Consider the following 22,397-nt stretch of genomic DNA (forward strand, 5'->3'; position numbering starts at 1 on the left):
TTACATTTATTGACTCTAGAGAGAAAGAGAGAGCACAAGTGGCAGAGGGGCAGAGAGAGAGGGAGACACAGAATCTGAAGCAGGCTCCAGACTCTGAGCTGTCAGTCCAGAGCCTGACGTGGGGCTCAAACTCACAAATCGTGACATCATGACTTGAGCCCAAGTCAGACGCTTAACCGACTGAGCCACCCAGGCGCTCCTAAAATTCTTTCTTGACCAGGGCGTTACATGAGTGCTTGCTTTAGAAGTGTTTCCTAAACTGTGTATTTACAATTTACATACTCCTCAGTGCAAATGTTAGGTGTCACAGTAACAAAGCTTTAAAGCCTTTTGCATTGTGTGAACTCTTTTTAAACAATGAGATTGTACTATTACATGTGTAATCTTAAAAAACAGGTAAGACCCTCTTTGAAGACCTGTGTGTGTTTGTACACACGCCCCGCCCCCACCCCCAACACATCCCAGTCATTCTCTGCTCCCCTGTCTCAAAATTCACTTTCTCTCCTTTAAAAAAGGTTTCCACTTCCCAGAACCGGCAGAGCCACTTCACCTGTCCAAGTACAAACATCCTGGGCATGCTGGGGGAGAGTGCACTTCCTCCTAGCCCTCAGGGAGGCAGGGAAGGGGGGCTACACGCACAGCAGGGGTTCGGGGACAATTCACCACACAACAGCTGGGGACAGAGGGGCAAGGGCCTGCCCCCACCCTGCAGGAGGCCTTGGGGGAGGGTGGTGTCACGGGGGCTGTGGGGCCAAGCTGCCCTTAGGAGCACGCATCCTAGCCCTGCTCCTGTAAGCGATCCCACAGTGAGCTCCAGAAAGGCTCTAGTCTTGACCCTTGACTAGGTGCAAAGCCTCTTGTCAACCGGAGGACCAGCTGGCAGATGGCAAAGGCCTGCAGCTCTGTTTGCATAACACAGTAATCAAACATCCTGCCCAGGGCCCGCATGCGGGATGGGTGCCCATGCTAACACCGAGGCAGAAGAGCTGGAAGGGGGCACCAGGCCCTCAGGAGGAGCCCAAAGCGATGGCTCCACAGGAGCCCAGGAAACTATGAAATCGGCCACTCATTGCTAGGACAACTTTCCTTCTCTTCCTTCTTTCTTTCTTTTTTATTTATTTATTTATTTTTTAATTTTTTTTTCAACTTTTATTTATTTTTGGGACAGAGAGAGACAGAGCATGAACGGGGGAGGGGCAGAGAGAGAGGGAGACACAGAATCGGAAACAGGCTCCAGGCTCTGAGCCATCAGCCCAGAGCCCGACGCGGGGCTCGAACTCACGGACCGCGAGATCGTGACCTGGCTGAAGTCGGATGCTTAACCGACTGCGCCACCCAGGCGCCCCTCTTTCTTTCTTTTTTAATGTTCACAGTTGAGGGAACCTTTCTAGAGGCAATCTGGCAATAGCTTTTAAAAATGTTCCTACCCTCTGAACCTGTAATGCTACTTCTGGGAACTGATCCCAAAGAAACAATGGAAATAAAGAAAAAATATTATGGCACTGGTTATAAATTAAAAAAAAAAAAAAAAAAAAAAAAAACCAACCTCAATGTCCAACAACCGAATGGTTAAATAAACTATGACGTTAAACATTTATACACATGTACGGAGGCAGTCATAGAAGAAAGCCTGAAAAAAATAACTCTAAAATGGGGGTGCCTGGGTGGCTCAGTGAGTTTAAGCGTCCAACTTCGACTCAGGTCATGATCTCACAGTTCAAGGGTTTGAGCCCCACATCAGGCTCTATGCTGACAGCTCACAGCCTGGAGCCTGCTTTGGATTCTGTGTCTCTGTCTGTCTCTGCCCCTCCCCTGCTTGCACTCTGTCTCTCTCTCAAAAATAAATAAACATTGAAAGAAAGAAAGAAAGAAAGAAAGAAAGAAAGAAAGAAAGAAAGAAAGAAAGAAAGAAAGAAGGAAAGAAAGAAAGAAAGAAAGAAAGAAAAAAAGAAAGAAAGAAAAAAGAAAATCTGACAACTTTCCAAACAAAAGCCAGCTCCAGCCCTCCTACGGGTGGGATGTGCCTCAAACTCCTTCCCATCAGGTTTTCATGGGCTCATGAATGCTGCTCAGGAAGCCTACGGCAAGGAATCCCACTCCCAATGGGCAGATGAAGAAACTGAGCACAAAGCGATGTCATTTCTGGACAACAAGAGCAAGGACTCAGGCCCTCAGTGTGAGAATACTGTTACCCTCACCAGGGGGCCGCTCCAGATGCTCAATGTCTCATACTTGTGGCTGCACGGACTCCAGTGTCGTTCAAATCCAAACCCGCTCTCCGTGAACTCCAGGGTTGTTCAAATCCAAACCCGCTCTCCATCCTGGAGAGAAGCCCGAATTTGTTTGGAGCAGCAGGGTGCCCATCCAAAAAGCCTGCTTCGCCAGGCTCCCTTGCAGCTTCAGCTACCTACGCGTCCCATTCTAGCCCGTGAGAGGTTAAAGGGAAGTAGGCTGGGGGTGGGTGAAGGATCTTCCGGTAAAGCCACTGCTTTCCAGCAGAAAGGAGTAGCCTCAGCCAGCACAGCCCTTCCACCCTTCTCCTTCCTGGAATGTGGATGCCATATGTGGAGGTGAGGTAGCCATCTTGTGATCATGAGGCTGAAAGCCACATGCCGAGGATGGCAGGGCAAGGAGTCAGAGGAGCCCACTCTCCCAGCCAGAGGCCCTGCCCCAGTCTACCCATCCTCCCTTGTCTTCCTTTGTACAAGAGAAAACGGTTCCCTTATTTAAGCCACCGCTTGTTGGTTTCCTGTTACTTGTATCAGAGTTCGATCTTGACTGATAGAGGTCCTACCCAGATCCTCATTTTACAGACAAAGAAACTGAAGCTCTGTGAGGGGAGGTCAGTAGCCCAAGGTCACATGGAGCCAGGAAGAGATAAGGCTGGAATGTGAGCCTGTATCCCTAACCACTTCACAGCATGGCTTTGGAGAAAGCTTGGCTTCAATTCACTTCTCTATCTAATAGTTTGCTGGTCTGTCCCCCACACCAGAAGCATGAGCTCCACAAAACTTAGACTTTCGCTGCTCACTCCCCTGCTGGTGGCAGGGGCTCAACACATCCCTGCTAAAGGAGCAATGAATGACTAAATGCACGGGAAGGTCCAGTGACTCTTCTGGAAAAGAGAAATGCCACCATTAACTTCACAGGAGGCTGGGAGGGCTCACTGAGGAATAAATATGAAGCACAGGGCATGGTGTCTAATTCAGTGATCAATTACTGACTCCATTATTTCCATCACGGAGGCTGTGGATGTCCTCTTCCAAAGACCTTTCCTCATGACCAAAAGGTTTTGCCAGCTCTAGATGATCTTTTTTTTTTTTTTTTTTTAAATTTGGATTCAGGGGCGCCTGGGTGGCGCAGTCGGTTAAGCGTCCGACTTCAGCCAGGTCACGATCTCGCGGTCCGTGAGTTCGAGCCCCGCGTCGGGCTCTGGGCTGATGGCTCGGAGCCTGGAGCCTGTTTCCGATTCTGTGTCTCCCTCTCTCTCTGCCCCTCCCCCGTTCGTGCTCTGTCTCTCTCTGTCCCAAAAGTGAATAAACGTTGAAAAAAAAAAAAATTAAAAATTTGGATTCAAAGATGATTTCTCCATGCAACTCATAGCCAAACACCCCCAGGACTCCCAACTAATTCCCAACCACACATCCCTGGAGCGGCATCCCAGCCTCCCTGCCTTGGCCTTGGGTTCCACATGCAATAATTGCCCTGCTCTTTGCACATCAACCCTACCTCTTCCTTAGACAACTTCCCAAGCCGCCTCTTGAGTGATGCCTTCCCTGACCGCTCCCCCCCACCCGCCCATCTGGCACAGCCCCCCTGGGAAGCTCTTTGTGCCCTCCCTGTCTGGCCTATTCTCTTCCCAATGTGGTGTCTGGAAAGGCCATCCACCTGGCATTCCTGTTGGGTGCTGCATGTACACGCATCTGACGAGACCAGCTCCTGTGGGCAGGCCCCACCCCTCCTCCCCTGCCTCCCAGCGAGTGCTGGCACCTACAAGGGCTGTTCAATGACATCTGGTGAACGGGAGAAAGAATGATCACACTGCCTAACGTTTCTATGGGTCTACAATGTGCCTGGTGCTGTTCTGTGCACTTTATGCACATTAACCCATTTTAGTGTTTATTTTTGAGAGACAGGCAGAGAGCGAGGAGGGGAGGGGCAGAAAGAGAGGGAGACACAGAATCAAGAGCAGGCTCTAGGCTCTGGGCTGACAGCACAGAGCCCCATGTGGGGCTTGAACCCACAAACTGTGAGACCATGACCTGAGCCGAAGCTGGACACTTAACCGACTGAGGCACCCAGGTGCCCTGCAGATTAACCCATTTGATCCGCACAACATTCCTTTGCCAGAGGTACTATTATCATTGCCATTTTATACACGAGGAAACTGAAGCTCCAGGTCATGCTGCTGGTAAGTGGCAAAGTTGGGCTCCAAGAATCCTGCTGACTGACTCCAGAGTCCATGCTCTCAACCTCTTGGCTCTCCTGCCTTGTATGAATAACTGCACAAATGTCCCTGGCACGAAGAAAAACACCTGGGGTCAGGCCTGAGCGGAATGTAAAGCTCACCTCCTAAGCCAGAGCAAACACTCACTGGCCTCCCCTTGACATTCCAATGCTATTCTCCTTTGCTTACCTGCCAATATTGATGCTGAAAAAGCCAGACACTCACTTTTCTAGCTTGGAGCCGAGAAGTCTGCTGGGGGGGTGGGGGTGGGGGTTGGGCAGAAACTGGCTCCCTGCTTCCTGCCTCATGGCTATGACAGGATGTGACACCTGGAGCCACAGCAACCATCTTGCAAACATGAGGAAAGGCTAAGAGGATTTCAGAAGCACACACCTGGGCTTCGGACATGTGAAGCTATTGAAGCATCCCAGAACTGCTGAGTATCTGTTACTTCTGTCCCAGGCTGAGATACAAAATATTTAGAAACTAGTAAGGCAAAGGCAAGAGGCAATCAGAATGGATGGCAGCTGGTGGACATTGGTCCCGCCTGAATCTGAATTCAATGACAGTTTTGTTCGCTGTTGTCCCTCAGCACTAGCACAGTGCTGGGCACAGTTGGCACAGAGCCGGCACACAGTCAGTGTTTGGTGAATGATCCAGAATGTGACCCACCAGGACCTGAGTACAGCTACGTACCTCCCAGCTCTGAACGACGGGCGTTTCACCTCCCTCAGCTCAGTTTCCTCATCTGTGAGTATTTACCTCATAGGGCATGGGAGGAAACTTCGATACCCCTATGTGGACAGGACCTGGTGGGATGCCAGGGAGGTGTGCTGGCTGCTATCACCATCAGCTTCTTTTCATCCTTGCCGTTTCCTTGCCCGTCACATGGCTACCATGATCAGTCTCCCCTTTAAGGAGACGAAATCTGAGAAAGCACGGTAGAAAGTACTCTGCAAGCAAATGTTAATTCTTGTCTGTGACTAGGTGCAGCGTAGCAGTTAAGAGCACAGATTCGGAAGGCAGGCTGCCCGGGTTTGAGTCCCAGCTCTGCCACATGACCTCGGCAAGTCACTTAGCCTCTTTGTGCCTCAGCTACCCCACTTATAAAATGGAAATAACAGATGTACCTCCCTTACGGGGCTGAAGTGAACATTAAAGGAGTCGACAGGTAAAGTTCTAGAGCAGCGCCCAGCGCAGGTGATCACTGGGAACACTGGCTTGTGCAACCTCGGGCAAGTTACTTAACTCTCTGCCTTTCTCTCCTCACAGGATTGCTGTGAGAATCCAAGAAGTGAATCTATGTGAAGCGTGAAGTACTTGAAACAGGCCTGCTTTACGAGCAGGGCCCAGTTAACGTTAGCAATCCTCGTCATCTGACTGGGGGCTCTCTTGGATGACTGACCACCTACACTTTTATTTTACCCCCACACGCTGTTTAACTCCCAGGTCTACAGAGCTGGCACCCTGCCCCTCCCCCGGCTTCTCCCACCCTCCCAAAGCCAGCAGCTCCAGGAGAATGCGCAGTATACCTCTCACCCCACGTGCCTAGAGCCTGGCTGGTGCACAAGTGCCCGCTAAATGCCAGCTGGCATTGCTCAGTGCTGGGACGTTCCTCTGGCCTCTCTCCTGGCCCGAGACATTGGCGCCTCACGCCGGGCTCCCTGCATCCCCCCACCCAGGACTCTGCAGGCAAGCAGAGCCACCCTGCCTACAGGCACAGGGTCCTCAGGAGGGTTTTCATTAGGTCACGGCACAACCCAGGCCTCTGACAGAACAAAAGGGAGTGTCTTGTGAGCACAGGGCGGGGGAAGTTTGGAAAGGATTCCTCCAGCAAAGGAAGAAAATGTAACCATGGGCAAATGGCCTTGAGCCTCTCAAGGGAGGCCTGTCCCAGGCAGCAGGGACTAGCACCAGGCAGGCAATGCCCAAAGAGATGCCTCAAGGGACCCCAGTGTCCAGGATGGTGCAGATCACTAAGCAACATACCCCTGACCAGGTCATTTAGACACTCTGGTTTTCGCAACCATTAAATGGGTATCAACTTCTCTCATTGATCCACTGCCGGTCCCGCTCTGAATCACAGGGAACTACATTTCCCAGGATTCCTGGTTAAGTTCAGCCAATGGGCGTGCTTCTCCCTCTCAACCTCCACCTTGGACAGAGTCTCAGACACTTCCACTGCCCTGGGTTCCAGTAATGCCACCTCCCCCTTGTGTCCCTCCAGCTCCGGTTCTAGTCTCAGGACTGCCTCCCCGTCCCTGTTTTGTTCCTCTGTTCCTCCATCACTCATTAACACAAGTTCTCTGTGTTGAATTCCTTCTGCCTGAAATACTTAGAGTAATCCCTAGAAATACCTTGATTCTGTTTTCTTGACAGATACACCTGTCTTGCTTGCATTTTAGGGGCATCTGAGACTGAGGGGGAGAAGACGCAGCTGGAAAGTAAAAAGCCCCACACAAACGAAGGATTATTTTATGGAAATCTCCTCCTCTCTTCCATAAGGCACAGGAACATTGTGAGCATGGAGTTTAAACCCCTCCCAAACAAAATGATCCGATGTTTGGGAACTGCTTCAAAATAATCCAAAGGCAAGGGGTTGGAGGAAGCATGCTTGGCGGGGTGCCAGTAACTACAGGCTCTAGTGACAGGTCTGCACCTGTGGGCTCTGCGTGCTCTTCTTTCTACCTCTGTAAATGTTTGAAATTTTCCATTATTAAAACAAAACCAACAGGCAAGAAAAAACAGGTCCCTATTCTGTTGGCGGGGGTACTAACTGGCAGAAACTCCTTTGAAGGCAATTTGTCAGTTAATTAAATTGAAACCATGTACATCTGTGGACCCAGTGATTCCAACACCAAGTGCAAATGGGAATATACCACTTAGCGGGTACCAGGACTTTGTACACGTTATATATCATATGTTCATAAAGCCTAATGAGGTAGACACAGTGTACTGTCTCCATTTTATGGATGAAGAAACCAAGGCACAGAATGTCAAGGTCAGATGTTGAAGCCCTAACCCCAGTACCCCGGAATGTGACTGTATTTGGAGATGAGGCCTTTATAGGGGTAAATTAAAAGGAGACCATTAGGGTGTGTCCTAATCCAATCTGACTGATGTCCTTGTAAGATGCGATCAGGACACAGACAAGACATGTGGGGCCCACGTGCGCACAGAGGAACAAGGGCAATAGGGCAGATGCCTTCCAGCCAAGGAGAGAGGCTTCAGAGGAAACCAACCTTGATGGCACCGTGGTCTTAGACTGGAGATCTCAGAACTGGAGAGCCTAAGTTTCTGTTGTTTCAGCCACCCAGTCTGCGACACTGTGTTATGACAGCAACAGCAAAGGGTAGGTCACAGAGCCAGCCAGTGCTGGAACCAAGATGTAGGCCCAGGGCATCTGGGTCCAGGGTTCACACCCTTAACAGCACGGCTGACACAGCAAACTGTTCACAATCATTATTTTATCTCCCAGAAGTAAGAGTGGAGGGGGGTGCCAGGAAAGAAGGAGCCACATTTTCAATGTTGACCTCACATACCTCTATAATGTTGAAATTTTTTAAAATTCAAATACCATGTTTTTAAACATTAAAAATACAATCACATACCTGGAAATGAATAGATACCACCTGCCCAAATGTGGGACAGAGGAGTATATCCAGGCCTGATTTGTCTTTGTACAAGTTTCACTATAATCTCTCTCATGCTCCCTAAGAAGCCAGCAGAGAGAAGCCAGAAATGCCTCCATAGGCAGACAATCTGATGTGAATTAAAAGAAAAGAGAGGGTAATGGGGCACCTGGAAGGCTCGGCCAGTTGAGCATCTTACTCTTGATTTCAGCTCAGGTCATGATCCCAGGGTCCTGGGATTGAGCCCCTAGTCGGGAATCTTGAGAGAGAATCTTAAGAGAGAATCTTAGGCTCCACCCTGATATTATGAAGCCTCCTTAAGATCCTCTTTCTCTTGGGGCGCTTGGGTGGCTCAGTCGGTTGAGCGTCTGACTTTGGCTCAGGTCATGATCCCACAGTGGAGCCCTGCGTTGGGTTCTGTGCTGACAGCTCAGAGCCTGGAGCCTGCTTTGGATTCTGTCTCCCTCTCACTCTGCCCCTTCCCTGCCCGTGCTCTGTTCTGTCTCTCAAAAATGAATAAACATTTAAAAAATTTTAAAAATAAAAAGATTCTCTCTCTCTCTCCCTGCTCCTCTTCCCTGCTCGTGTGCGTCCTCTCACGAAAATGAAAATAAGTAAATAAATAAAAAAAAAAAAAAGATAGGGTAAAAGAGAGAGTAAAATATTTGAATGTTTAGAAACTTTACAACACTCAATAATGATGACAGTGATACTAACTACTGATATTTTCATATCACATATATGCTTGATACTGTCCAAAATGCTTTATATATATTATCTCATTAAATCTGCAATATATCTTAGGATATACATACCACTATCGTTTCCATTTTCTTTTTTTTTTTTTTTCAACGTTTATTTATTTTTGGGACAGAGAGAGACAGAGCATGAACGGGGGAGGGGCAGAGAGAGAGGGAGACACAGAATCGGAAACAGGCTCCAGGCTCTGAGCCATCAGCCCAGAGCCTGACGCGGGGCTCGAACTCACGGACCGCGAGATCGTGACCTGGCTGAAGTCGGACGCTTAACCGACTGCGCCACCCAGGCGCCCCTATCATTTCCATTTTCTATTTAAGGAAACTCAGGCTCAGAGAGGTTAAGTAACTTGCCAGGTTAGATGGCAGGCTCAGGATTTGAACCCAAGCCTGGCTTGGGCTCCAGAGTTTGCCCCTAATGACCACGCCCTCCCACCTTCTTTCATCTCTGAATTGGCCACTCATGCTAAGGGAAGCCTATATCAGGGTACAGGTGCAGGAGGGGGCAGAAGGTAACACTCAGCCAGACCAGTAATAAGCGCATTGAAACCTGAGACCCCAACTTCATTGGCTTGGCACAAATTAGGAGGCAGAATAAAAGCAAACGATGACAAGTCAACGGGAGAGCTAGACTCTCCTGTACTCTGGGGAGAGTGTGGGCCAGAGCAGCCTCATGGAGGCTGGCCATTCCTGGGGGAAGAGAGATGCCTGTCTGTCTGTCTCCTGCCATAACACAACTCCTGGATATAAGCCCCAGGGACTCAGAAGGACACATGTATGTGGGTATTCACGGAATGCTGTCTGCTGGGGGTGACCTGGGTGCCAACACGGGGGACTGGAAATGTCAGGAGTCACGGATATACATCACGTTATGGCTGTTCAGAGGGCAAACAAACACACAGGAGCACACAGTGACATGGCTAATCTCAAAACATGCTGTTAGGTGAAAACCGGAAGAAATGATATACGGAGCCCAAAACCATTTCTGGAAGCTCTTATTCAAATCTCAATGTATCTTTTTGCAAGGATATGTACATAGCTATAGACCACACCACTCACACCTCAGGGTGGGGAAGGAATGGAAGGAAAAACAGAGAATGAGGGAAAAAGTAAGAAAAACTTACCCACGGGGAAAGGAGGCAACACACAGTTTTTGCCAAAAGACAAGTAGTCTATGGGAGACAAACTCTACGTGCCCCCCATTTGTGGGGTTATGTGAGGGTGGAAGGGGAGGCAGAAGGCACAAACTGGACACAAATCACTGTACTTCTTCAAAAGAAAACCAGGGGCACCTGGGTGGCTCAGTCGGTTGAACGTTTGACTCTTATCTCAGTGCAGGACATGATCTCACGGTTCGTGAGTTCGAGTCCCGCATCAGGCACTCTGTTGTCAGCGAATAGCCTGCTTCAGATCCTTTGTCCCCCTCCCCTCTCTGCCCACCCCCACCCCTCTTGCTCTTTCAAAAATAAACACTAAAAAATGAAAATCATACTTCTGTGTTCTTAAATGCCACAAACTGTTGGGCCTGACAGTTTTTTAATTTAGTGAGCCTCGGTCAGGGAGGGGTCTGGAGGCCTTTCCCAGCTGTGGCAGGTGTTTGATTGTCTACTCAGTACCCACTTCCCTCTTCTCCTGGATAATGGGCCCCAACTGGTTAAAGGCAATCAAGGTATGTCATTCCTCTGGTGATGTGATTGGCCTGGCAAGGGTGGGGGTACATGACCTAAGCTGGACCAATCACGGACTAAAGGGAGTATTTATAATCCACAAAGGATGCTTTTTTTTTCTTTCTCTCTCCTAATGTCTGTAGACAAGAAAGCTAGTAGCCCTGTCACTGGCAGCCATTTGGGGACAAAGAGGTACATCTATATCTGTATCTAGATATATCTATATATCTCTATCTATATCTCCATACTAAGGTAAGGCTAACGCTGAGAACCTGAGTCCTTGATGACAGATATTTGAACTACTGATCCCACCCACCAGACAGCCACTGCCCGATGGACATCTAAGACACATTAAACTTCTTTGCTATTTAGCCAAATGATGCCAGGGGTTTGTTACCTGCATCTAAATGCATCCTAACGGAGACCCAAAGACTAGGCAGCCGTTTTCTGACTGTTAACAAGGAGAAATCTCTGTAAGAGGACAATGGGGCATCAGAGACACCCTGAATCCCAACATAAGGAGATTACGTACAGGTCTCAAGCTGCATGTCCCCTGCCCGCCCAGATGGCACCACGCATGTGATGCCGCAGAAACAGCCAGCTGTGCTGTCCTTTGTGCACAAGGGCTCAAGAACCTCCCACAGAGGGTTACTTCCCTCATTCATCACAAGAGCCGAGCTGAGCTGCAGCAAGTTTCCTATGTTCTATTTCTCCTGAGAACAGCAGGCGGTTAATCCCCAGCTGGCTGGGGACGAGGATGAGAGAGGACAAGAAAGCCCAGCCTGGCTCTCCCGCAGCGGCTCTGTTCCTGAATCAAAGGTCGCACTTCTGGATCTGGGCTGCCTTAAGATCTGACCTCTTAGGGGGGCTCTCTGCAACAGCACATGGCCGGAGGCCCTCAGGAGGAGCCCTCCCCAGCTGCCGTGTGCCACTGGCCCATCAGAATCGGGGAAAGGCCGGGGTGAGAATACTGGGAAACCAAAGGAACCTGAGCTCCGGAGTCTGTCTGTGCCGGGTGCCAATCGCTGCTCTGCCACCAGGGACGTGTGATCTCCCTTGAGCTGCCTCATCTATAAAATGCGAGAAGTACCCATCTCACAGAATTGTTGTGCTGGTAAAATGAATTAACACGTGTCAAGTGTTTAGCATGGAGCCTGGCACAGAGAAAAGGCTTCATAAATATGAACTACGGGGCACCTGGGTGGCTTAGCTGGTTAAGTGTCCAACTCTTGGTTTTAGCTCAGGTCATGATCTCATGGTTCGTGAGTTTGAGCCCCGAGTCGGGCTCTGTGCTGACAGTGTGGTGCCTGCTTGGGATTCTCTTTCTCTCCCTCTCTCTGCCCCTCCCTTAACTCACTCTGTCTCTGTCTCTCTCAAAAAAAATAAAAACGTAAAAAAATATGAACTATTTTATCATTCTTATTTGATGGAATATATTTAATTACTGAAGTTTAATTGCATACATGTACCTATTTTGAATGTACAGGTTAATGAACTTTGACACGTCTATACTTGTGTAACCCACACCCCAAACAAGACACAGAGCCTGGCCGATGACACGTATCAATTGAGTACTTTGTTCCCTCCCATAGAGTTCCCCATCTCTGGGGGCTGGGTGGGGGGGTTGGTGAGGAGACCACAGGGACATGTATTCTTAGGGAATTGTGGTGGCCCAGGGGTTATTATAAAGCCATTTGTCCCACATGAATGAGGAGGCTGGAGCCAGGACCTCTTCCTTGTACACAAAGCCCCTTTCCAGACTTGGGTGGCCAAACACAGGAGTTAGGACCTAACTCCCAGCAAGTTAGGGTCCGGCAGTCGTCCCTGCTCCTCTCCCTGGGAGGCTGGGCAGCTGCACCCCTAAAAGGCTCTCCAGCAGGTTCACTTGTCCCCACATTCAGGTCCCCTTCTTGCAGCTCTCACTTACCAGATTCTTTCACCCCAATCTTTCCTGCAGAAATGTGGATTTGGCCAGGTCCCTCCCCTGCCTGAACCCCTTCCAGACCTGACCTCGGGATAAACTCTCAACTCCCTGGTCTAGGAGGCCCTGTGCTGTGCTCTGCCCTGCCCCTACCCTAGCCTCTCTGGCCACAGCCACCCTCTGCTCCCCCTTTGTCTCTCCTCCAGTCTCTCTGGCAACTTTTTTAAAACATAATTTTTTATTGAGATCATTGTAGACTCACATATACTTGTAAGATACCGAGAGATACCACATACAGGCACACGTAAGAGATGCTGTGGGTTCAGTTCCAGACTACCGCAATAAAGTAAGTATTGCAATAAAGTGAGTCAAATGAATTTTTGTATCCCCAGTGTGTACAAAAGTTATGTTTACACTATAGTATAGTTTACTAAGTGTGCAATAGCATGTCTTAAAAAAAAACCCCACAATAACGTATATACCTTAATTTTAAAATACTTAAAAAAATTTTTAATGTTTATTATTTGAGAGAGAGAGAGAGAGAGAGACAGAGACAGAGAGACAGAGAGCAAGCAGGGGAGGGGCAGAGAGAGAGGGAGACACAGAATTGGAAGCAGGCTCCAGGTTCTGAGCCGCCAGCACAGAGCCTGACACGGGGCTCGAACCCACAGACTGAGATCATGACCTGAGTTGAAGTCGGCCACCCAACTGACTGAGCCACCCAGGCACCCCAAAAATACTTTTTATTGGAGTGACTGAGTGGCTGAGTCAGTTAAGCGTCTGACTCTTGATTTCAGCTCAGGTTATGATCTCAGGGTCCTGGGACTGAGCCCCGCGTTGGGCTCCACACTGAGCGTGGAGACTGCTTGGAATTCTTCTCTCTTCCTTTCTCTATGCCCTCTCCTGACCACATACACACTCTCTCAAAATAAATAAATAAACACCTAAAAATCCTTTATTGATGAAAAGTGCTGACCACCAACTCTGAGCTTTCAGTGAGTGGTAATCTTTTTGTTGGTGGAGGGTCTCGCCTCGATGTCGAGGGCTGCTGACAGATCAGGGTGGTGGTTGCTGAAAGTTGGGGTGGCTGTGGCAATTTTGAAAAATAAGACAACAGAGAAGTTGGCCACACTGATTGATTCTTCCTTTCATGAATGATTACTGTGTAGCATGTGATGCTGTTTCACCCATTTTACCCACAGGAGAACTGCTTTTAAAAAAAGACAATCTTTTCAAAGCCTGCTGCTGCTTTATCAACCAAGTCTATGTAACATTCTAAATCCTTTGTTTTCATTTCAACAATCTTCACAGCATCTTCACCTGGAGTAGACTCCATCCCGAGAAACCTCTTCCTTTCTTCATCATAAGAAGTCGCTGCTCATCCATTAAAGTTTTATCATGAGATCGCAGCAATTCAGTCCCATCGCCAGGCTCCCCTTCTAATCCGAGTTCTCTTGCTGTTTCCACCACATCCGCAGTGACTTCCTCCACCGAAGTCTTGGATCTCTCAAATTCGTCCATGAGGGTTGGAATCAACTTCTTGCAAACTCCTGTTCATGTTGATATTTTGACCTCTTCCCATGAATCACAAAGGTTCTAACTTCATCTAGAATGGTGGATCCTTCTCAGAAGGTTTTCAAATTACTTTGCTCAGAGGAATCACTTCGTACGGCAGCTAGAATCTACCAAAATGTATTTCTCAAATATTAAGACCTGAAAGTTGAAATGACTCCTTGGTCCGTGGGCTGCAGAATGGACATTGTGTCAGCAGGCGTGAAAACAGCATGAATCTCCTTGTCCACCTCCATCAGAGCTACTGGGTGACCAGGTGCATGGTCAGTGAGCAGTAATATTCTGAAAAGAATCTTTTTTTCTGAGCAGTAGGCCTCAGCAGTGGGCCTAAAATATTCTGTAAACCATGTTGTAAACAGATGCGTTGTCATCCAGGCTTTGTTGTTCCATTAGAGAGCAGAGGCAGAGTAGATAGATGGAGCATTATTTCTTTTTTCTTTAATGTTTATTTATTATTTTTGAGGGGGGCAGGAGGAGAGGTAGGAGGAGGGGCAGAAAGAGAGGGGGACAGAGAATCCAAAGCAGGCTCCACCCTGACAGCAGCAGGCCCGACGTGGGGCTCGAACTCATGATCTGAGCTGAAGTTGGATGCCCAACCAACTGAGCCACCCAGGTGCCCCGAGGAAGCATAATTCTTAGGGGCCCTAGGATCTTCAGAGTGATCACTGAGCACTGGCTTCAACTTAAAGTCACCAGCTGCATTACTCCTAACTAGAGAGTCAGTCTGTCCTTTGAAGCTTAGTGGCCAGGCATTGACTTCTCTCTAGCCATGGAAGTCCTACGTGGCATGTGCATGATCCCATTTGGGACTGACTTTGTGCTCAGCACAATTTCCCCGGGTTCATCCACACTGGTGCGTGGTACCAACAGTATGTGCAACCATTCATCCGCTGAAGGACTTCGAGGCTGCTTCCAGCTTTTGACTGTTATGAGTACAGTTGCTGTGAACAACTGTGTATAGGTTTCTGTGTGGACATTAGTCTTATTTCTCTGGGACAGATAACCACCCAAGAGTGCAACGGTTGGATCATGTCACAGTCATAGATTTAATTTTTAAGACACTGCCAACCTGTATTGGCAAGCGGCTGTACCACTGGACATTCTCGTGCATGGAGTTATGAGAGATCCAGTATCTCCACATCCTTTTCACTGGCAACTTTGGTTCGTTCCTTCAACTGATACTGCCTGAGAAGCTCCCGTGTGCCTGGTACTATCCCAGATACTATTTTGGGTTTACAGTAACGAATAAGACACATCATTTGTATCATCAATCGTACATGCTAAAGGGTGTAGGCAGGTGACGCACAAGTCAACAAACTGATTCTGGTAAGTGCTAAGGAGAAAATAAACAGGGTGATGTGGTAAGGAGAGTGTGTGCAGTGTCAGGGCAGTGGGCAGGCAGTCACAGAACAGCGATCATGAAGCCTGACGGCCTGGGTTTGAGTCCTGCTCTGCCACGTTCTAGCTGTGTGGCTCAGACAAGTGACCTGGCTTACCTGTGCCTCAGTTTCCTCATCTATAAAACCGACAGTACCTACTTCATAGGGCTGTGGGAAGGATTAAATTAATCAATACCTGTGACACACTTAACAGCAAGGACCAGGCCTGGGTGGGGAACCCATCTGTTTAAGAGTCTCTAGAAGAGTCTGTCAACTACGTGGGTGGCACAGCTCCGGAGCTCAGGCTGTAAGCTTTGTGGGTTTCCTGAGACACAATGTATGCAACTGCTCTGAAGGGAGGCCCCCTCCCCCTGAGGTCACAGCCCTCCTTGCTTTGGGAGCAGGCAGCCATGGGCAAGCAGAGGAAGGACAGACAGCAGGGCCCTCCACTCACCCAGCAACCGGCAGAGGTCACTCCGCAGAAGAGCTGCTCAGGGTACCTGAGCCTCTCCACACCCCAGGAATCTGACATGATTCCCAGGCTGGAAGGTGGGTGGGGGGCAGGGGGAACGACAAAGGGGAGGTGGGCAGACTCACCTGGCTCCACCCTGAGGGGCTGGGGCACTGATATAGGGCCTCCAAAAACAAATGGCCCACAAAATAGCTATTTCCTGTGCAGTGATGAGGAGACACAGGTCATCTGGAAACTCCCCTCCCCCTCCTGTCCCACCTCTTTCCGGGGCCTGGCCCAGGAGAGGGAACTGAGACAACATATTGGTTGGCATCTGACAAAATAAACAGGGAACCGGGGAGGGAGGGTGCAGTCGGTAGCTCCAGGTGTGGGGCGAAACGAGGCAATCTTTGCGGGGAGCAGGCTGGTCTCTTTTCTGAGAGGAAGGGATCACAGGTCAGCAATGCCCAGAGACTTTCTGAGACAGAGGCGGTGCTGCTGTGATCCGCGATGCGGCGCCACCCCCACCCCCGGTGGCCGGGCAGGCACGGATCGACAAGCCGCGTCTTTCCTGAGGATCCTTGAGCCTGGACCAGGGCACCTTCTCCTGATGTAAAGCTCCTTTAAACCCTGCACACTGAGTGGCAGAAGACAGCACGCCTCAGGGTGCTGCATGCTGGGCGAGGGCTGGAGCGTCTGACCCTGACCCTGGCTTGAGCAGGCGTGACAAACGGTCCTCGAGGAAGGAGTCAGGACACCAAGACTTGAAAGTACACACAGGAGTGAAGAAACCAAACGAAACCAAACCAGATAGTATGACTGCTCTCCTTAAAACCCTTCTGTGGCTCCCAGGGTCTGTGGGAAGAAAGTCCAAATCTCTATCACTGGGCCCCATGTGTTGGGCCTGCTGACTCGACCCCTGCCCCACCCCAGGACACACCGGCCTGGGTCCCTCCAACACACTTCAGCTCTGCACCATCTCAGGGCCTCTTTACAGGCTATTCTCTCTGCTCAAAACGCCTCGCCCCTGGGTGAGTTGCTATTTATCCTTGGGGGTCACTTCTTCAGAAAAGTCTTCTCGGACCCTCCCATCCCCACCCGAGCCTCAAATAAGACCCTCACCTCCCACCCTGCTATTCTCTCAAGGCACCTTGGCTTTTCCTTAGAGTTTACTTACCACTTAAATTATGTGGTTATTTGAGTGATTACTTGATATCTATCTCCCCTACCAGAGAGGGAGTGCCATGAAGTCAGAATAATGGTAATGGTATTACTTTTAACAACAGCTCTGTGAGGTCAATACTATTATTATCCCATTTACAGATGGGGAAGCCATGTCAGTCCCGCCACGGGACCAGGCACTTATTAGTAAATGGTTAGTTTGGGGGTCCGGGTTTCATTCCCGATTATTCCTTCCCCCTAAAACCCATGGTGGGAAGAGGGAAGATACCCAGAGGAGCCAGAAGCCCAGGTCCAGAAGACTCATTTTTGTCACATTCTGGAGTGACAGCCTCTGATTGCAGGGGCTCCTTCAAGTTCTAATCCCTCCTCCATAGAAGACCTTGTGCGGCTACTGTGCGTCAGACGCGGTGGCCTCAGCACTAGCGACAGAGCAACAAAGAGAGCACGCGGGGCCATACATTCACACAGCTCATGTCTGCTGGGAAGGCGGGCACAAGGTCCTGTCTCGGAAAAAGATCGGGAGGTAGGGGAGAGCAGGAGGGACACACGGGTGGGACATCAAACTATTCTGTATTATCTTTAAGGTTGGATCCATTTCATACCTTTGTGAGATCAATTTTCTGTAAACTTGAAACTGTTCTAAAAACAAACACATGGCGTGCCTGGGTGGCTCAGTCAGTTGAGCGTCCAACTTCAGCTTAGGTCATGATCTTGGGGTTCGTGGGTTCGGGCCCCATGTCTGGCTCTGTGCTGACAGCTCGGAGCCGGGAGCCTGCTTCAGAATTCAATGTCTCCCTCTCTCTCTGCCCCTCCCCTGCTCATGCTCTGTCTCTCTCTCTCAAAAATGAATAAAACAAACAAATAAATAAAAACAAACCCAAAAGCTCTTTCTTGAACCTGCGCCCATCAACCATTTGTCTGTCATGTCCCCAGCTTTCAAGGCTGTTTCCAGGCTCCGTGCTCTCTGGGTCTCTCCCTCCTCCAGATACCTCCTTCTCAGCCTCTGACTCTTGGACAGCTTTTCTCTTCTCTATCAACACCCATCCTTCGGTGATCTCATCTGGTCTCCTGGCTTTAAATACTGTCTCTTTGCTGAGGGCTCCTACATTTCCTTCGGCAGCAGAGACCTTTCCCTTCAACTCCAGACTAGGATACCGACTGCTTCCCAGCCAGCTCGGGCAGCTGCCTACGTTTAACAGACCCAAAGGTGCATTCCTGATTCTTTACACCACCTTCGCTTTCTCCTTGCAAACCTCCGCTCAGGTGGTCCCCAACTCAATGTCTTCCTGGTGGTGAGGACAAAACCTTAGTGCCGTCTTTCGCCGGCCGCTCTCTCATCCTACACCTAGTCCGTTCATACTTACGGTTGGCCCCACCTTGAAAACATGAGGACCTGCCTACATCCCCGCATAGTGTCTCCTGACCGGACCATGGACTTATTAGCAGGAACTTCCTCCCTAGTTTCCTGGCTCCCACTCCTGCTCCCACACACAGCCAGAGGGACTCTGTTAACATGACTCAGATCACGTCCATTCTGTGTTCAGAACCCTCCCACTATACATTTAGGACAAAGCCTCAGTCCCTACAAGGCTTTGCATTAATTCTCTGACCTCATTTCCTCCTGTATCGTCTTTTATTTTAGCCATCGAGGTGGGTGTGGAATGTTATCTCACTATGGTTATCATTTGCATTTCCAAGATGATGATTAAGGAAGATGAGGCAACGCAGTTTAAATAATAATAAATGGGTACCATTTACATGGCATTTATTATGTGCTAGGCATTATGCTAAGTGCTTTCATACCTCATGAATCCTTTCCAAACCTCTTAGGCTAGATGTGTTTTGGAATTCTGGATAATTTGGATTATTTATTTATTTTAATGTTTGTTTATTTTTGAGAGAGAGAGAGAGAGAGAGAGAGAGAGCTGGAGAGGGGCAGAGAGAGAGGGGGACACAGAATCAGAAGCGGGCTCCAGGCTCTGAGCTGTCAGCACAGAGCCCGATGCAGGGCTCGCCCCGAACTCACGAACCGTGAGATCAGGACCTGAAGTCGGACGCTTAACGGAATGACCCACCCAGGTGCCCCTGGATAATTTGGATAGTCTGTTTCAATCATGTTCCACCTGGGATCATGGATCTGTATTTTAAATCCCTGACTCTCCACAAACCATTTTATGAGGTAGGTAGTATTACTACCTCTAGTTTATAGATGGGGAAGCTGAGGCACAGGAAGGTAAGTGCTTTAGCCATAGGCACACAGGTGGAACTGGAGGGCTGGGGTTCCAGCACAGGCCATTTTTACTACTGTCATCTATACCAGTTCTTAGGGTAGCTGACTGGAAATTAATCAATGCTGAATGAGTGGATGAATAAATGAATGAATGAGATTAAGCTGGGAAAGTCGGAGAGCAAGGGCTCTCCAACTATATTGCTCGTGGCAGGAAAGTCCAACACCACTGAGCTAATTCTGTGTATTTAACATAATTAATTTACTTTGATGACAAGAACTGCGCAAGTATAAAGCAAGATTTCCCCCCAAAAATGATGCTCAGAAATAAGAATTGTCTTTCAGAGTTTTCGTACTATCTTATTTTGAACAAAGTGATATTTGGGAAAGACACATTAGCACCTAAAGACTTAGATGATGCTGGTCTGGATAACGATAAAAAGGCAGCATATGTTATAATAGATTTAGAAAACATTCTCAAGGGCTCAACATCACAATCCCAAGTGTTGTGAGTCATTTAAACAGGTCCTTTAAATATTCTTTCAAAAAAGAATAGGGGCAAATAATTGTAAGCAAACCCACTTATTCTAAACAAAATACTGGATGTAAAAGTCTTATGATACAGAGAGTGGCATTAAACTAGAATTTTGAAAATGGAAAAAAAAAAAGTGTGTGTAAGGCAACCTGTCTTGAAGCAAAGTGCCGCTGTGGGGGGTGAAATTTAATTTCCTTAAATTGACATTTTTAATTCATATTGGGATGATTAGTCTGACTCAAAAACAAGTACTTATGTAATCACATAATGTATTCACATTTATTCATTCACCCATTTTCAGTAACTGTCCTTAAAAAATATATTTTCTTTTTAAATGTAACATAGCAAGTTAGTGCCTATACTTCAGAAATTACCCATACACAACTAAAAGGAAAATTAATTGGAAAAAAAAAAAAACCTGACTGATATATATGACTGGGTTCTTGAGGCTTGGGATACAGTTTCCGATGAAAACATCATACATAGGTTCAAGAAGTGCCACAATAGGGATGTCCGGGTGGCTCAGTCGGGTAAGTGTCCGACTCCAGCTCAGGTCTGTGGGTTCGAGCACCACGTTGGGCTCTGTGCTGACAGCTCGGAGCCTGGAGCCTGCTTCAGATTCTCTCTCTCTCTCTCTCTCTCTCTCTCTCCCTCCCTCCCTCCCTCCCTCCCTCTGTCCCTTCCCCGCTCACGCTCTGTCTCTGTCTCTCAAAAATAAATTAAAAAAAAAAAGTAACATTTAAACATAAATAATAAAAAAAATAAAGAAGTGCCACATCATAAACACTTCAGATGAACGTGAAAATGATGGATGCTAGAAATAAGTGTAAATGGCCCAAAAAGTGACTCTCGTCACAAGGATGTCTGTGGAGAATGTAACATTGTTTTCATGGTATGTGAGAAGATGGAAGCAACATTTAGATTTCAGCATTTTTGATATTGTGATTCTAAATGTGTCACAAAGTCAATAAACTTTAAAAATATAAGTAGACAGCTGATTATATTATTTATAATCCCTAAACATTTCAAGTAGGCCCCAAAACTTAAAAAACAACAACAACAACAACAACAAAAAAAACTCTTTGAAAAGATGGGAAACACCATGTTATAGGACACGTGGTTTTTTTAGCCCAAGTATTTAAAAAGATTTTGAAGGAACACATTAGCTTGCAATCGTGATCATCTTAGAGGATTGAGTCCTTTGATTTCTTTTTAAACAACAAGCATTACTTTGATAATCAGAGAGGCGAACAAACAATACAGGTTAATAAATGTGAAGCTCACCCAAGGATACGATAAAGTAGTAGTCCTCACCCTTGGCCGCACCCTGGAAACATCTGGGGAGATTTAAAGTAAACATCCCACGCCTGGTCCCACCCTTGGTGATTCTAATGGACTGGTCTGGGGTGGGGCCCAGGCCTTGGGGTTTCTTAAAACTCCCCACACGACTCTAATACGCGGTGAGGATGAGAACCATTAAAGCAAGATTTTTCAGATTTTTTTGTAGAACATGTTACTAAGTGTCTTTCAAAAAATAAGGTCTCGTAGGCGAAGATGCAGGATCTTTTCTGCGAGATTTCTGAGTCTGTAATGTGCAAATGTGTACCACGGCTTTCACAGGAAGAAGACAGTGCAAGGTGGACGTTTGTGTCAGTTTATGTGTGTGTGTGTTTGCTCAGCAGTCCTTCTCTTGAGCAGCCATGCCATTAGCAAGCCCTGTCCACTCCACCTCCCAAGCTGCCCCCCCTTTCCCCCCACCTTGGTCCTGTCCTCCATCGCCTCCCATCTGGACTATGGCAGCAGCCTCCCCATTGCCCTCCCACCGCCCTTACAGTTCATTACCCACAAAAGTGAGCTAGCAGAGGTCCCTGGGGCACACACAGTTTGCAGAAGCTTCTGCTCCCAAAGGAGAGTGCCCCTAGTGTCCCTAACTGCCACACTAGGACTGTGGAAGGGACCTGCCTTAAAGTGTAGGCAGCATCAGGAACAGCAGAGCTGTGGCAGAAGGAACTTGGGTCCTCAACACCACTGTTGAGCTACCATGTCACAAGCCCAAAAGACAGCCCAAAGAACCTCTGGACTTGGGAAGCCCACACATTCCCTGACTGCCTACGCCAGCATGCATGGGGTTTTCTGTCATTTACAGCCAAAAACATCCGAGCTATACACTCTCTATTACAAAGTACCCTATTTATTGGTCATACATATATATTTTTTTGACCAGGTAAAATCACCTTATTTGCTTTTCTTGTTTATTGTCTAGCTCCTCCTTCTAGAACTTCAGCTCTACAAGAGCAGGGACATTTGTCTGTCTTGTTCACTGCTCTGCCCCTAGTACCTGAAACTCTGCCTGCCAAAGGGCAGGAACTCAGTATTTGCTGAAACAATGACTGAGCTCAGTTCTTGCAACAGCTCCAAAAGGTAGGTGTTCCAAATACCCATCTCCTCCTGACTTCTCCCTGTAGTGACCCTGCAGTTACACTGGCCTTCGTCCTGTTCCTTCGCAGAGTCAAACTCTTCTAGCCCAGAGCTCCCTCGCATTCCATTAAAGTCTACTGATCCTTCAGGCCTCCTTGCAAATGTCAGTCCTCACAACAGACATCTCCTGATCTCTCCAAAACACATCAGA

General features: G+C 48.2%; 1 protein-coding gene across 6 annotated transcripts in view; it reads right to left on the reverse strand.

Annotated features, from left to right (window-relative positions):
* The window catches only part of SIPA1L3 (signal induced proliferation associated 1 like 3), a 237,928-nt gene that overhangs the window by 115,643 nt on the left and 99,888 nt on the right, over positions 1-22,397 (reverse strand). The window contains exon 1 of one of the 6 annotated variants that reach the window (XM_045440894.1): positions 5,210-5,334. The exons of the other annotated variants lie outside the window; for them this stretch is intronic. The gene's annotated coding sequence lies outside the window, so the exon portion shown is untranslated. Of the gene's footprint in view, positions 1-5,209; positions 5,335-22,397 lie in introns of those variants that run through there. 6 annotated transcript variants of the gene reach the window in all.

Source organism: Leopardus geoffroyi, chromosome E2, assembly GCF_018350155.1.
Source record: "Leopardus geoffroyi isolate Oge1 chromosome E2, O.geoffroyi_Oge1_pat1.0, whole genome shotgun sequence".
NCBI classification, from domain to species: Eukaryota; Metazoa; Chordata; class Mammalia; order Carnivora; family Felidae; genus Leopardus; species Leopardus geoffroyi.